Here is a 15,042-nt window from a genome sequence, read left to right on the forward strand (position 1 = left end):
AGTGGTAACAATTGTAAAAAATCACTAAGCGGTACACTTCTGTGTCAAGGTATTAACTTGCATGGAGCCTGCGAAGGTTCGTCAAACAACCTTTCATGTCATCTGCACAGCACCCCTGCTACACAGATAAAACCCTTTTTCAGACAACTTTCCAACGGTAGCTACGTTATAATAAGTGACCACAGCTGTTGTGGCATGATGCCAGGAAAAGCCTATCTCGTGAGCGTTACTTCCAGGGTCATTTGTTGTATGCAAGTATTGTATCCAAACAGCAATCCAGATATGGATGCAGCAATATGGCCTTCTGTGAATATCTCTTCTATTCGAATTCAACTGTGCCTTTAACCTCGTCCAAAGAGATGTATGACCTGCAAGTTGCAAGGACAGCAGCAGAGATACATACCCTATTATCGACAAATTTCCTCGTGCATTTCATAGAAATGTTAAGCAAAATCTTAAACATGTCAGATACCCGTGGCATCGCACATGTATTTAAGACAATTTTTCGGGACTGTTAGCACACTTTGAAACAGTTCTGGGCATCTTCCCGAATTTTGTGCATTCTCTAATCGGTGGCCTGCCTCTTATTTTGGGACTCATAGCAGGAATTTAATTTTTGTTCCTTCTGCTCCGATATGGCAAGCCAAGTCACAGACAAAACTCAAGCTACGATGGAAGAAACGATCCTAGCAATACGATACAGAGAAAGTATCACTAAAGTCCTCGGATTGGCCCGGCTAAGAGATCTGAATACTACCTGGTTTCTTTCATTCAGACCAATCTGGCAAAATTGCATCTTACCTGTGCTTCGATGTCTGCTATGCGGAGAAGAATGCGTGTTGGACGTCTGTCTTACACTACCATCAGCAGTACCAATGGATATCGATGCTTTGCTTTGTCCGGTAACAACTCATGCAACGTGTTGTCCCCAGCGGCTACCGATTCTGATGACTGCATTCGTTGAGACTTCTCCATTACGATTAGGTGGCGGTGAAGTACGAGATGAAAGCGGTACCACACAGGTACAACCTTCTGTGAACACTGCTGATCTGAACACCGATGATGGCAATGCATCGCATATATGCACTATTTCTGATTTTTCAGCGTTGGCCCAACTTTCACCTACTGTTGTAGACACATTTTTTGCTGGCCTAGCTGAGGTAATGTTCTCTCCTAACAACAAGAATAATATTTGAAATAGCGAGCACACAGCGTTCCCTGAACTCTGAATTTGGCCTTCAGTTTTGATAAACAGCACTGCTGAAACCATTTGGAACTATTTTTCCCATGAAAGCGAAATTATTTTTCCCCAATTTCCAAAATATTTCCTTTTTTTGGCACAAGGTACTCTGCTTAAAGTAGAACTATTCTTAGAGAAAAGAACTTCTATTCTTAGAGACTCTAGAGACAATATTTTGAATCAGCATCTAGCACATGTACAATCTTATATAAATATGTGATGAAATGGTCTCGACCTTTTTTCTGTATTAAGAGCCATTTCATGAATGTACATTTTCGTGATTCATTCAGTCAACATTCTAAATGAACAAAATTTGATTTGAATGGTACCACTGCTTGAAAGCGTACAGTATACTACTCATTTTCGTGTATCTATACCATTTCGAATGCATTTGGTGTATTTTGGGGTGGGCTGGAAAACACATGCATACTTATATGTTTATATATTGCTTAGTATTTAGTAATGATGGACATTATACGTGGAGTGGGTGTTGTGAACGTATCTAGTACCCTAATTAAATATTCCCGATATATGCCCTTATGTGGTTATAACAAATCATATCCTTATAAAGGTATAAAAATCACATCCATATTTAGTAATAGTCAATGCAGTCCAAATACGGCAAGGCTACTTCCTTAGACTCCTAGAAAGTACAACGCGTTCTTTAAACAAACCAAACCTCCAGCAGCCCTGCTTTTGTTTTGATTTGTCCTAGAACTCCTGCGAGTCCTGAAAGAACTGCCAGTTCTTAGTGACAGTTCTTATTGACGTCTTATATCCAACCTTACGTCAAACACGGCACCTTCCAGGTATAAATATACCAGCATTTGCCTTAAGCAACACTCGGTGGTTTGGAGCAGAGCGGCTATCTACTTACCCAAAGCCCAGCTGATGCGAGTGCCGAAGGAAGCCGTCCCTCCCATTTGACGCACTGAGAAAGACGCTGTCTTTTCTCCTGCCGAGAAAATCCAGCTCCAGTGTTTCCAGTCACTCTTGCGGGTTACTGGGAGAGCGAGTCCAGAAACGAGATACAAGACCTCCTTCATTCTAAAACCAAGGTAGGGAGCTGATTAGATCCTTAGAGAATTCTTGATTCAGATTCTTGGCAAAACTAACTTAAACTTAAACTGCAACTCCCTTACTTCTTCCCACGTACTAGACTTAGGTTAGGTACACTGGGGTAGGCGTAATTTAGAAGCACCAGTTGAATACGTTTACTCAACTTTTATCATTGTATGTAATTGTATATATTTTATCCGTTTTAAGTATCATATGGCTCAGAAACCATATCAATGCTTTTACAGTATTATTTCATAATACTCCTTTTACTGTACGCACTTTACGATAAGTATTGCAATTGTGGCAATTCACTTCTCTTGCATGAGAAAGAAGACTGTTCAATAAATAACACCTTTTATTGAAAACGCCCGTCTCTCTATTTCTCTGCACTCTGGTGAAACTAAGTATGCACGATTGACTGAGTGAAATAGCTATCTATTGTTTTCACACGACTCTGGAGATATACTCCTTATTCTGGAAGGAGCAAAGTTGTCATGTTTATGCGGTTGTCAGAAGCTAATCCCTTCTTGTCTAATCAGGGAAGTTAACTCCTCCCTGTTCATTCGAGAACGTTTCTAGTGACCTCTGAGCTAGCTGGCATACCTAATTAAGTCTAACATATTCAGTAGAGACCTAGTCGACCTCAGTCCTACGTCTAAACTACCGTTTATGTTATTCCAATGCGCAGAGCCTATTGGGAATATAGGAACTACACTACATGCCCATTGTAATGTAAGGTAGGGCATGCAAGGAGGATGGGGCGTGTGTCTTAGTAAGGACAGAAAGCTCCAAGGAATAAGAGACTCGATAGTATTCCGCTGGAAGAGGATGCACCTAACCCGCAACCAGCAAGGGGCTGCGTGACAAGAAGGGTGTGTGACACCCTAAAGGTGAGTGTGTCACTGTGGGTAACACACCATGAGGGGAGTGTGTCACTGTGATAACCATGCTCGAGAGCACCAAAGATGAGCAAACTCACTGAATGACATGCACAAGGTGAGCGTGTCATCGTGTCCTCTTAGAGCTCCCACTTGCACAAGAGCACCAAAGGTATGGAATAAATAGATGACACACAAGGTGAGCATGTCACAGTGTAGAGGTGATCTGGTGAATGACACACCCAGGCGAACGTAGGTAGAAATGGAGGGATCTTACATGGTGAATGTCAGGAACGCAGTAGTTTGCAGCAAAGGTACAATGCAGCACTTATATGCCGGCAGAATTACGGAGGGCCGGCCCGATGTAGGTTGATGCGCCGGTGACGCTCTGCAGCAAACAGGAGGTCTGTAGGTGAAGCAGAGTGACTTCGTAGCCAGGAAGGCACTGCAGGTCGTCGTGGCCGATAGTTGATTTTCACTCAGGCATAACGCTACCTTCGGCAACAGAACTCGTGGGGCAAGCTGACAGGAAATGCACGCACCTCAGGAGAACCACACTCGACTATTGTGCAGTTCGTCATGGCCGATAGCTGGTCACTAGACAGGCATCACACTATAGCCGGCAAAAGACACATGGGGCCGGCTGACAGTAATGTCTGCAAACATGCAACCCCAAGCAGAGGAGCAGAGAGGCGTAGGGCTTGGGGAATTGCAAAACACGCCCGCCATCAGGAGAACCACTCAGTAGTTTACCCAAGCCAGCACTAGAACAGTGTGATACCAACTGACAGGGTTATCGCCCCCGGAACAGAGGCTGACACGGTATATCCACTTGCGTCACCCTGGCAAGGGAGATGAGGGGCGAAGGCTCCGAGGCCTGACACCACGTATTTACCACACAGGATCAAGGTGTTGGGGCAGCAGGAAAGTGTAAGAGGAGTTAAGCACAGAAGATTACCTCACTCAACAAGGCAGTACAGCAAACAAAGGTGCTTAATGCAGGAAATGAATGATGTGGCACTTCCAGCAAAGACCGTCTGTCAAGCAGCATCCGGGAGAACTTTGAGGGATGAAAAGAGTCCTCCACCGGTGGATCTGAAGGAATTAGGAGAGAGTACACAAAGGGGAGATGATCCGCTGCCCCCTTCGCAGGTCGTCGCCAGTGTTGTATTCCATGAAAGAAAAGCAAACTCCTTGGTTGGTATGATGCAGATCTGTTTATTCTGACCATCCACTCTCCTCACTCGAGATTGTCAACATTCTATCACAAACTCTCTGGGAACATTCTAAGGGAGCAGGTGAAGGGAGGGGGAGGTGGAATGTACCAAGTGGGAAAAGAGATAACTATACTCTGAGAGATTACAACATAATGTTCAAATGTCCTACAATTAAAAATATGTTTAGTAATCATAGTAATATCGTGCCACAACCAAACATACGTTTAATACAATTCTTTACTTTATGTTCTAAACTGAATGTTACACCAAGTTAGTAAGTTCCATTGATGGTACAGAGGAACAATAAAGAAGAGGATGTTCCTGTGACTTCTCAGCATGCAGTTTGCAAATTTATCACATATAATGGTTGCCCCAAGAACCCATGACTATCGACGCACTGTATTTATCCCTTTTTATATACATTAGAGATGAGGGTCACTGCTGCCTCATCTGTCCATACACTTGTAATAATGGTCGTGAAAACAAATAAGATGAACACTTTTCACTGTCCTGCACAAACAACACCCGCTCTGCTGTAATCAGGCACCGAAGCACACCTAGGATGCTCGCAGCACCCTTTATTTATTTGTATTTATTTATTTTTTGAGATTTATAAAGCGCACAAATACCCTGGGGTGTCTAGGCGCTAAGGACAGCAGTAGATAAACCGGAAAGTGTTTATTGATTGAACAACCAGGTTTTGATCAGCTTTCTAAAGGTAAGCAAAGATTGACAGGATCTAATCTCCAATGGGATGGTATTCCAGAGTTTGGCTGTGGTGACCACGAATCTTCTGTCGCCCCAGGAGGCTGTTTTCGTGCGTGGAACCTTTAGCTGAAGAGCATTGGATGACCGGAGTGCTCTATTGGGCGTGTGAATTTTTAGCTGATTTATTAAGAATTCAGGTCCATTTTTGCGAGACGCTTTAAAGGCAATGCAGAGTGTCTTGAACTTTATCTGATTCTTTATTGACAACCAATGATAGTTCTTTCTGATGTGGGAAATGGGTTTGAATTTAGGTGTTCTGGATAAAATTCTAGCAGCTGCATTCTGCACTGTTTGAAGTTTTTGAATGACCTTCTTTTGAGCGTTAGCAAACAGTCTGTTGCAGTAATCAATGGAGGACATCACCAAGGTACTGACTAGCGTTTTGCCAGCGTTCAGGAGGAGAAATGGCAGAAGTTTTTTTATCATGCGTAGTTTGTAGAATGCCGTTGAGGCTGCTGAGTTAGCGTGTGCCACGAAGGACAGTTTATCGTCAAATGTGACGCCCAGATTTCTAACCTTGGTAACTGGAATAGGTGGAGGGCCCATGGAGGCGGGCCACCAGGTTTGAGACCAACAAGGGAGTAGTTTACCAAAGGTCGTGACCTCTGTTTTTTCAGTATTCAGCTTGAGGGAATTGCTGGCCATCCAGCTGCTGATGGCAAGCATGCCTTCCTGAAAGTTAGCTGCAATCCTTTCTCCGTTGTTATTTATGGCCAGCACCAACTGAGTGTCGTCGGCGTACGAGGTAAGGCCCATCCCATGGGCCTTGATGACTTTGGCTAAGTCCGACATATAAATATTGAAAAGGGTCGGACTCAGGGATGAACCTTGAGGGACTCCACATGGTAGGGCCAGTTGGACTGAATGGAAATTGCCTAAGTGTACCGAATGAGTGCGGTTGGCCAGAAAGGATTGCAGCAAATCTTAGGCCTTGTGTTGGATGCCCATGGTAGTGACACGGTTGATCAAAATAGTATGATCAACTGTGTCAAAGGCCGCTGAGAGGTCAAGCAGAATGAGTATTGCTGCACCTCCCTGGTTCATGATAATTCTAATGTCTTCCGACATTTCGATCAGAGCCGTCTCAGTACCATGGCCTTTACGGAACCCAAATTGGGTCTCATCTAGGAGATGGTGATCAGCAATGTATTTAGAGAGTTGGGTATTAATGAGTTTCTCTACGATTTTAGCTGGAAATGGTAAGCTGGCTATAGGCCTGTAATTTTTGGTATCTGCTGGGTCAAGGTTGGATTTTTTCAACAGAGGTTTGAGAATTGTCTTCTTCCAGCTGGTCGGATAATTTCCAGAGGAGAACATAACATTAAAAATTTTGGCAAGCACAACTGCTCGGATACCCTTGGTGGGTATCCGATGATGATGCATACCACCAACTAAGGGGCCCATTAAGATGGCAGGCGGCTCTCCCCCGCCGGCCTGGTGGGGGCGAAACGCCCGCCATCCACACCAGAAAGACCCACGCCATATTATGATGGCTGGGGGGTCCGCGGCGGATGGAAAGACTGTCCGCTACTTTTCCGCCGGTTGACTCATCGACCGGGTGGAAAACACCATCAATATGGTGGCGGTGTCTGCAAGACACCGCCATCCATATTAGGATGTAGGCGGAGAGCAGCCTTTCCATGGTGGCATTGCCTAGGGTATTGGGGGTGCACATGGGGGGTACTTATGGTACCCCCCCCCTGCATTTGAATTCACAACATGGCAGGCACTGCGCGGTGCCTGTCACCTTGTGCATGCAAATGCACAACGTGCATTTCCAGCATTGTGGCGGGCGGTGCTGTTAGCACCGCCCGCCACAATGCTGGGAATGGGGGATGTCACTGCCATGGTGGCGGTGGCATCCTAATTGCAGGTGCGGGACTGCCGCAACCCTGGCGGACTGTCCCACATTCCATTACGGTGGCGGGCGGACCGCCATCATAATGTCCCCCGAAACTGAACAGTTCTTGTATTACGAGTATTTTTTGGATGTAGTAAATTTATTTAGGACCTATCCTTTTTGTTGCATGCGTGAAAACAAATACCTAATAGTATTATCCATATCTAGGTTAATTTGATATCTTAGACAAGCTGCTTATTCTATAGATTTTATATTATATTAGATGTTTTTCAACCTCAGTACTATGAGTACAATCTAATTCACGTTGATTTCAAATGCAACTAACCTATGGGCCTACCTAGTAACTTGTATAACTCAAATATGGTGCTTTAGAATCTCAGCCAGATTCTAGTAGTGGCAGACTAGATTTTGTCATGTCACTTAAAAAACAGAGTGCCTGATATTCTTATTCTTATTTTGAGGTCATTAAACCTCTTCGTACAATTATCCACTGGCCTTGGCTTGGTAGAAGCAACATTCACTTTGTTAGTAATATTCTGCTACAGTCTTGGTCTCGCTTTTGCTACTGTTTTCAGCAAGGGACATCCTAAGCTGTGTGGCTCCTCTGCCAGCTTAGACAAGCTGCATATTCTTCAGATCATGTAACATATGAGATGCTGAGACGTATTCCAACCTCAGTACCATGAGTACAAATATATTGTATCTTAATTTCCACTGTAACTAACCTGTGAGCCTGACTAACAACTTGTATGAGGCAAATGTGTTGCTTTAGAATGCCAGCCAGGTTTCAGAGGGGCAGACCAGATGTTGTTATGTCTCTTAAAAAGGATGCCTGAGGTTCTCTGCTATATACATTTTTCTGTGTTTTTTGAAAGGAGGTCTCTTACTATTTATTTTTAGGTCATTAAACCTCATCTAAAATTATCCACTGATCTTAGGTTGGTGGAAACAACATTCACTTTTTTTAGTAAAATTCTTCCACAGTCTTGGCCTCACTTTTAGTGCTGTTTTCAGCAGGAGAATTCCCATGCTCTTCGTTCCACCTTATTCAACCAAAATTGGGAGCTCCCAGATTGTCTTGGGGCAAGATGGCCACTGCAGAGTTGTGCTGAGAGGTCGCATTCACTCCCTCTCCTGCACATCAATGGGCTGACTGGCGAGTAGGATGCTGTATAACCTGATGAATACCCCTGATGGCTCCAGCACCTTGGTGGCTTAGAGGACTGTACGAATATAGTTATTTCAAGAAACGAACCCTTTGGATTGGACTGGCTTGGGTCTGGGTTAAAAGAAAGCCTGCTGGGCTCATTGACAGACAGAGCATGGCGCCTAAGATACCCCCCGGTCTGCAAAACCGGAAAAAGGGAGCGAGAAGGCTAAAGAACTGCCAGACCCTCCAACAACAAAAGCAGGGGAAGCTTCTACTGCAAAGATGGACACTGCCGCCGGGAAGGCCCCCGGCGCGATCAGGAAAATATTCCCCCAACGAAGAAAGGAAAGAAAGGGGAGACGTGGGGAAAGCCGAGCGTGGCCGCCAAAGGCAATGATGGACCCCCAGTGGACCCGTGCATAAAAAATACACAAACAATAAATATAGACGAAATCAAACCTATATTTTGGAAAGACTTGTCCAGCCGGACAGAGGTCTTTCAAGTTTACTGAATAAACAAGAATTACACAAGTGGAACAAGAATACCTTCCACAGAACCCCTGTGTGGTACACAAGCCTGTGCCCAACACTTGCGGGTTGATTACCGTTAGTGAAGATAGGAAAGGTTTGAAGGCAAACAACAAGCGTTTTTCTGTATTACAAATACATTGCACAGAAAATATCATTAAGCACCGTTACAACAAACTATACAATCAATCATCTGTATAGGGTGCATAAGCAAGTCGACGGCGTTTCGGTTCCCCTTAAAGAGTTATGGGAACCATCATCAGGACAAACAGTAATATTGCCTTTTTCATTTCGTTGTGACCGCGTTTTCGGCACACCCTGGCGCCGACCAGTTACGATTCTGTAACACGGCTGCTATCGCCTATATTTGGGCTGCAGAATCAAATCACTTGAGTAATCACACTCACGACATGCCTTGCGATGCATTGGCAAAGTAAGGTTTAATGAAAAAGGCAATATTACTGTTTGTCCTGATGATGGTTCCCATAACTCTTTAAGGGGAACCAAAACGCTTGTTGTTTGCCTTCAAACCTTTCCTATCTTCACTAACCGTAATCAACCCGCAAGTGTTGGGCACAGGCTTGTGTACCACACAGGGGTTCTGTGGAAGGTATTCTTGTTCCACTTGTGTAATTCTTGTTTATTCAGTAAACTTGAAAGACCTCTGTCCGGCTGGACAAGTCTTTCCAAAATATAGGTTTGATTTCGTCTATATTTATTGTTTGTGTATTTTTTATGCACGGGACCATTGTTGTTTTAAAAAAATTGCTCCCCGAGGTCCCTGGCTGACTGTTTTTTTGGGGTCCCTTGTTGTTGAAAAAGAGGACCCCCAGTGGAGGCGCGTAATCCAGATTTGACTAAAATCGGGAAAGGAGACGGCAAGTACCCGAGAGCTAAGAATGCGGCAACATACCCTGGCAGAGGTTCTTTCGTCGAGGACTCCCGAGCAGGCCGATCCGCCTCACGAAACAGACGCACCGGTGGATCCTGGAAGAAGTGTCCTCGAGGACGTTACAGACGCCGAGAGCACAGAGAACTTGGTTGCCAAGCAATGGCCCGCTCTAGCGCAGGAGCAGGATCAGAAGCTCAATGCAGAGGCTCAAGCAACAGCAACAGGAGAGGCTTACAGCAGAGGTGAGCCGCCGAATGGAATGAGAGATGGAGGCAAGCGGGGACAAGGGGGGTCTCCAACCATAGACTCAGGGGGTACAAATGCCAATATGTTGGGGGCCTTAATGCTAGTGGAGGCAGAAATGAATGCCGCAAAACATTTGGATGGCACTTGGGGCAGCAGGGTCAATCTAGCAAACGAAGACAACCCGGCAGAAGGTCTGAGCAAACAGGCACCGGGAAATGGGGACGGTGCTTCTATTGAGGGAGAGTGCTTCTTCTCCCTGAATGAAGACTCAGAATTGGTATTATCATCTGATCAGAGCTCGGAGGAGGAGGAGGGGGAGGAGGAAACCAGGTCAGGGTCTAGTACATCAGGAAAAGAATCGACGATGAAGAGAAGAACCTTAAAAGCAAGGAGGCAGACGTCCGGGTCCCCCTACACCCCGAGAAGCGGCTACTATGGGACTACTCTGCTACCTCACAGGTTTATCAGAAGGACGTGAGAACTGGGGGTGCCTCATCCGGGGCTCCCCCCCGCCACGATTCTTTTGACATTTTATTTAGCACTCTTAAGCAGATGCAAGGGGAAGCAAGAGCAGAAAGCCACAGAGCAAGGCAGGCCTCAAGGAAAATTCAGAATACCCTGAGGAAAGTTAATAAACTGTATGATGAAATCGTGGACAGAGTAACGGAGGTTGAAGAACACACTGGCAGGCTTGAAGACGTGTCCGGAACTGGCAAGCATTCAAATCAGATCAGGAGAAGTTGGCAGAGGACATGCGCTGGAAGATGGAAGATTTTGAAAACAGGCAGAGACGGAATAATGTTAGACTTTTGGGTGTGGCAGAAGGGACAGAAGGGCAGGATGTTAGACAATTTGTGATTAATTTGTTAAAGGGGGCCTTTCCGGAGTCACAGTGGCAGTGGGAAAGGGAGATACAGAGGGCACATAGGTTCCCCTTTATGATGAAGAAACCCCGAGGCTCGGGGGTACAGGGGGTAAAGGACAGGGGAACCTGCCCAGGGTGATATTAGTGAATGTTGGGAACTTCCTCCTGAGAGAAGAGATAATTGGCAAGGCAAGGCCAGACATTAGGAGGTCATTCAAAGGCATCACTTTTTTTTGCCAGGCCTGACTTCTGTCACGTCACCATAGAGAGGAGATGGAAGCTTAGACAGATGATTGCTCCTTTTCAGGCCTTGGGCTTGGAAGCATGCCTCCTCTTCCCTGCTAGGCTCAAGGTAGTTGTATGGGGAAAAGCCTGGATGTTCTCTTCAGAGATCAAAGCCCAGCTATTCTTGGAGGAAATGAGGAAGCAGAAAGGTGGTTAAAGGGCTAGACCCAGGGTGTCCGTATATAACATAGTCAGCTGAGTATAGGTATTTGATGAGGGGGTAGCACAGCACATCAAGAGGAAAAGTGGGAGAGGGATACGATTGGCACAATTCAAGGCGGGCACACATAGGTCTCCTGACCTATTTGCCTGTAAGGGGGAGGGGGGTGGGGGTAGGGGGGAGCAGGGGGAGGGGCGCGGGGGAGGTATAGGGAGGAAGGGGGGCGAAAAAGGGGCACAAACTTTTGTTATTATTTCTATGTTGGCACATCACACTTATGAAAAGAATGTTTTAGAATGTACACAATATGAAAACTGCAATGGATTAGAATGTATACAGTACGTGAAGAGGATTGAATGGAATCAACAGACGCAGAGCTTTCTTAACGATTCAGTAGCTTCACTGGTAGGACAATGGGTGTATCTGTATGGTGTGTAGAATCATCTCGATGAATGTCTGTGGACTCAATGAAGTCAACAAAAGACTCAGGGTGGCTACATTTCTTAAAACACTGCGTCTCGACCTGGTATGCCTGCAGGAGACCCACATAGAGGGTATTAAAGGATATCTCTGGGAGCAGTTGGGTTTTTCAGTATTAGCGAATTCCAAGCAAGGGACCAAGACTAGAGGGGTGGCAGTACTAGAGAGGAGTGGAGATACAATAGTGAGAAGGAAGAAGGAAGATCAGTGGGGGAGGTGGGTAATACTGGAATTGGTTTTTAAGGGAGATACTTTCACTTTGGTCACAATATATGGGTCAACAGAGGATGACCCAGACGTTTTTCAGTATCTGGATGTCGAGCTAGCACAATGGTCCGAACCAATCGTTTGTTGCCAAGATTTCAATCTGTATGATCTTGGTAGCTCATTTGCTCGACCTGGGAGACAATATATAGGGAAGGAAAAGAAGGTGTATAGAGCACTCTCAGACATGGTGTTACATAACTCCTTGGAAGAACCCTGGATGAAGTGGCATCCACACTTAGACGGCAGCACATTATATTCAGCTCCTCACAAGGTATTGGTCTGATTGGATTATTTTTTAATTTCAAATACTTTGATTACTGGCTCAAAAATTGAAAGACACCCCCGAATGATTTCAGATCACAGTCCACTAGTAGTGACACTTAAGCTGGGTCAGGTCCAAAGGAGAGATGTATCTTGGACCTTTGAACGTGCACTATTACAAGATCAGGCATATCGGGACTATATGGCAGTATGGATAAAGGATTTTTGGGATATTAATAGAGGGACAGCACCACCGGGGGCAGGGGGGAGACATTGAGTTTTGTGATATCTAGTCAAAAGAAGGAGAGAATAAGGTCAGAAGAACTACAGCAAAATCTTTTGAAATTGGAAGCAGATTTAGCAGTAGCTATAACTCAGAATTCCCCGCTTGACCAACTATTGCTTAGGATTACCGCAATTAGAGCAGAAGCCCTTGAAGGTATGGGTAAAAAAGCAGCAGAGAAATATCTGACTCAAAGGGAGAAGGCTTACGAACTCAGTGAGAGGGTAGGCCATATTTTAGCGGTTCGGAGTAGGCAGAGAGCAGCAATATTGAGGAGATTGTTGATGCACAGGGCAACTCTTTTACAGAGGCAGGTCAGGTGAGGGAAGTCTTTAGACAATTCTATATAGGTCTTTACTCCTCTGATAATATAGGGGGTATGGAGGAGGTAGAGGGGTACCTGAGGGATGTTCCTCCTCCGGTGCTTGAGATGGATGACAAGGAGGAGTTAGAAGCCACATTTCAACTGGAAGAATTTGTTATGGCTCTTGGTATCCTACCTTCAGGGAAAGCTGCGGGCCGGATCAGATCCAGGTGGAATTTTTTTAAAGTATTGCAAACGGTGTTAGCAGCTGATATGTTTAATATTATGTTATTGGCTCAGAAGGGAGACTCGATACCTGATTCCTGGGGAGCTGCTGATATCATAGTAATAGCAAAAAAGGGTAAACCACCAACGGCTCCAGGCTCGTATTGACCCATCACACTAATGAATGCCGATGTAAAAGTTTACTCGAAAATGCTGGCCCAAAGATTATCAAGGGTAACTGAGAACCTGGTTAGTCCCTCCCAGCATGGGTTTATCCCAGGGAAAGGTACAACGCAACATGTCAGGCAAGTAATCACAATGTTCGATGCGGCAGGTACCCTGGGAGACCCTATGGCAGCACTGTTTTTAGATGCAGAGAAAGCATTTGATAGAGTCTCCTGGGGAAATCTATGCTCTGTCATGAGATGGAGTGGCATAGGGGAGGGATTCATAAAGGCTACACAAACCCTATATAAAGATCCGAAAGCCAAGATCAGGGTTAATAGGGGGCATTCTGCATGGGTTAAGATCAGCAGGGGGACCAGTCAGGGCTGTCCCTCCTCTCTCTTGTTATTTGCACTTTATTTAGATCCGTTTCTCCGCCGATTAGAACAAAATCCAGAGATTCCAGCAATGCTGATGAACGGCTGCTTGTTAAAAACTTTAGCGTACGCTGACGATGTGGCCATTCTGACACCCAATCCGGCAGAGGCTATTAGGGAGGTGGAACTAGAAACCCAAAAATTTGGTAGGGTATCGGGATATAGCTTGAATAGCTCGAAAACACAGATCCTAGATAATAGGTATGTTGGTTGCAATGACGGTAGGGTAGTTGGCTCAGCAGTTTACTTGGGAGTCGCGATCTCAGCATCTCTAGAGGACGTAGTAAGAAATAATATGACTCCCTTAACGACACGAGTAAAATCAGATTTAGACAAAATGAATAACCTACATTTGTCATTAGTGGGATGTACTGCTATAATTAAGATGATGATTCTTCCTAAGTTTCTTTACTTTTTTAGATCCATTCCATTATTATTTGAAGCAAGTTGGTTTAATGCACTAGAGGTGATTTTGAACAGATTTATATGGGCGCAGGGAAAGACACGGAGGGCCTATAGATTCATCTCCCTTTTGAGAGAGAAAGGTGGGTGGGGAGCACCGGATTTTAGATTGTATTATATGGCGGCTTCCTTACAATACATGCAGGGGCTAATTGGAGGGGCGAACCCTGACCGAAGAGTTGCCAGCTTTTTTACGGAGGTGTATTCAACAGTCCTAGGAGCAGAAGCGGGAAACTGCTTGTTGAATAGTATCGATTACAGATACTTTAAAAAAAACAAGGCTTAAGACCGTAGCAGCCGCTGTAAACATCTGGGGTGCTTTTTTGAAGCATCAGTGAATGGAATAGGTTCATGGCGGCGAGTCGCTGTTTGAAAAAAATGGTAGCATGAAGAATATCCCCACTGCTTGGCCCATGACGATAGCACCATAGCAATGTGCTATTTTGGCCCCTGGAAATACTAGGAGTGCCGACACAGAAAATTCCGGTAGCTTTTATTAATCTATATTTTTCACACATTATATCCACCTGGTATGGACGGGCCTTAGCGAGCGTGGACCACCGGGGATATTCACTTTTTTGGTCCTGAAGAAAGCTGCATTAATATCTTTGGACAGCTGAAACATGTCGACCTAATTTTGAAAGGATACAAGGGGTTAATAATATTACCTCTAAGGTATCCAACACACTGTTTTTAATAATATTAGCTGACCACTGAATAAAGTTGGTTCTGGTACAGCTGATATTTTTTAACTCACTATCACTTTCACGCAACACAAATTGCAAACAACTTTTTTCACAACAACCAGCTCCGCTGTAACTCAGGCGTTGAAGCACACTGGAGGGACATTCGGTTCTTCCAGTGGGAACCCCATGATCAAGCATGTCACCACTAGGGCGAGTGAGGGTTCTTCTTAAAGATAAGTTATTTCTCTCTTCCATCACTGCATGTGTTTCACTCATTACTTGCCTTTTTTCTTGTTTACGTCTCATCACTGGCGGTGTGAGTC

Source organism: Lissotriton vulgaris, chromosome 2_1 (assembly GCF_964263255.1).
Source record: "Lissotriton vulgaris chromosome 2_1, aLisVul1.2, whole genome shotgun sequence".
Lineage (NCBI taxonomy): Eukaryota > Metazoa > Chordata > Amphibia > Caudata > Salamandridae > Lissotriton > Lissotriton vulgaris.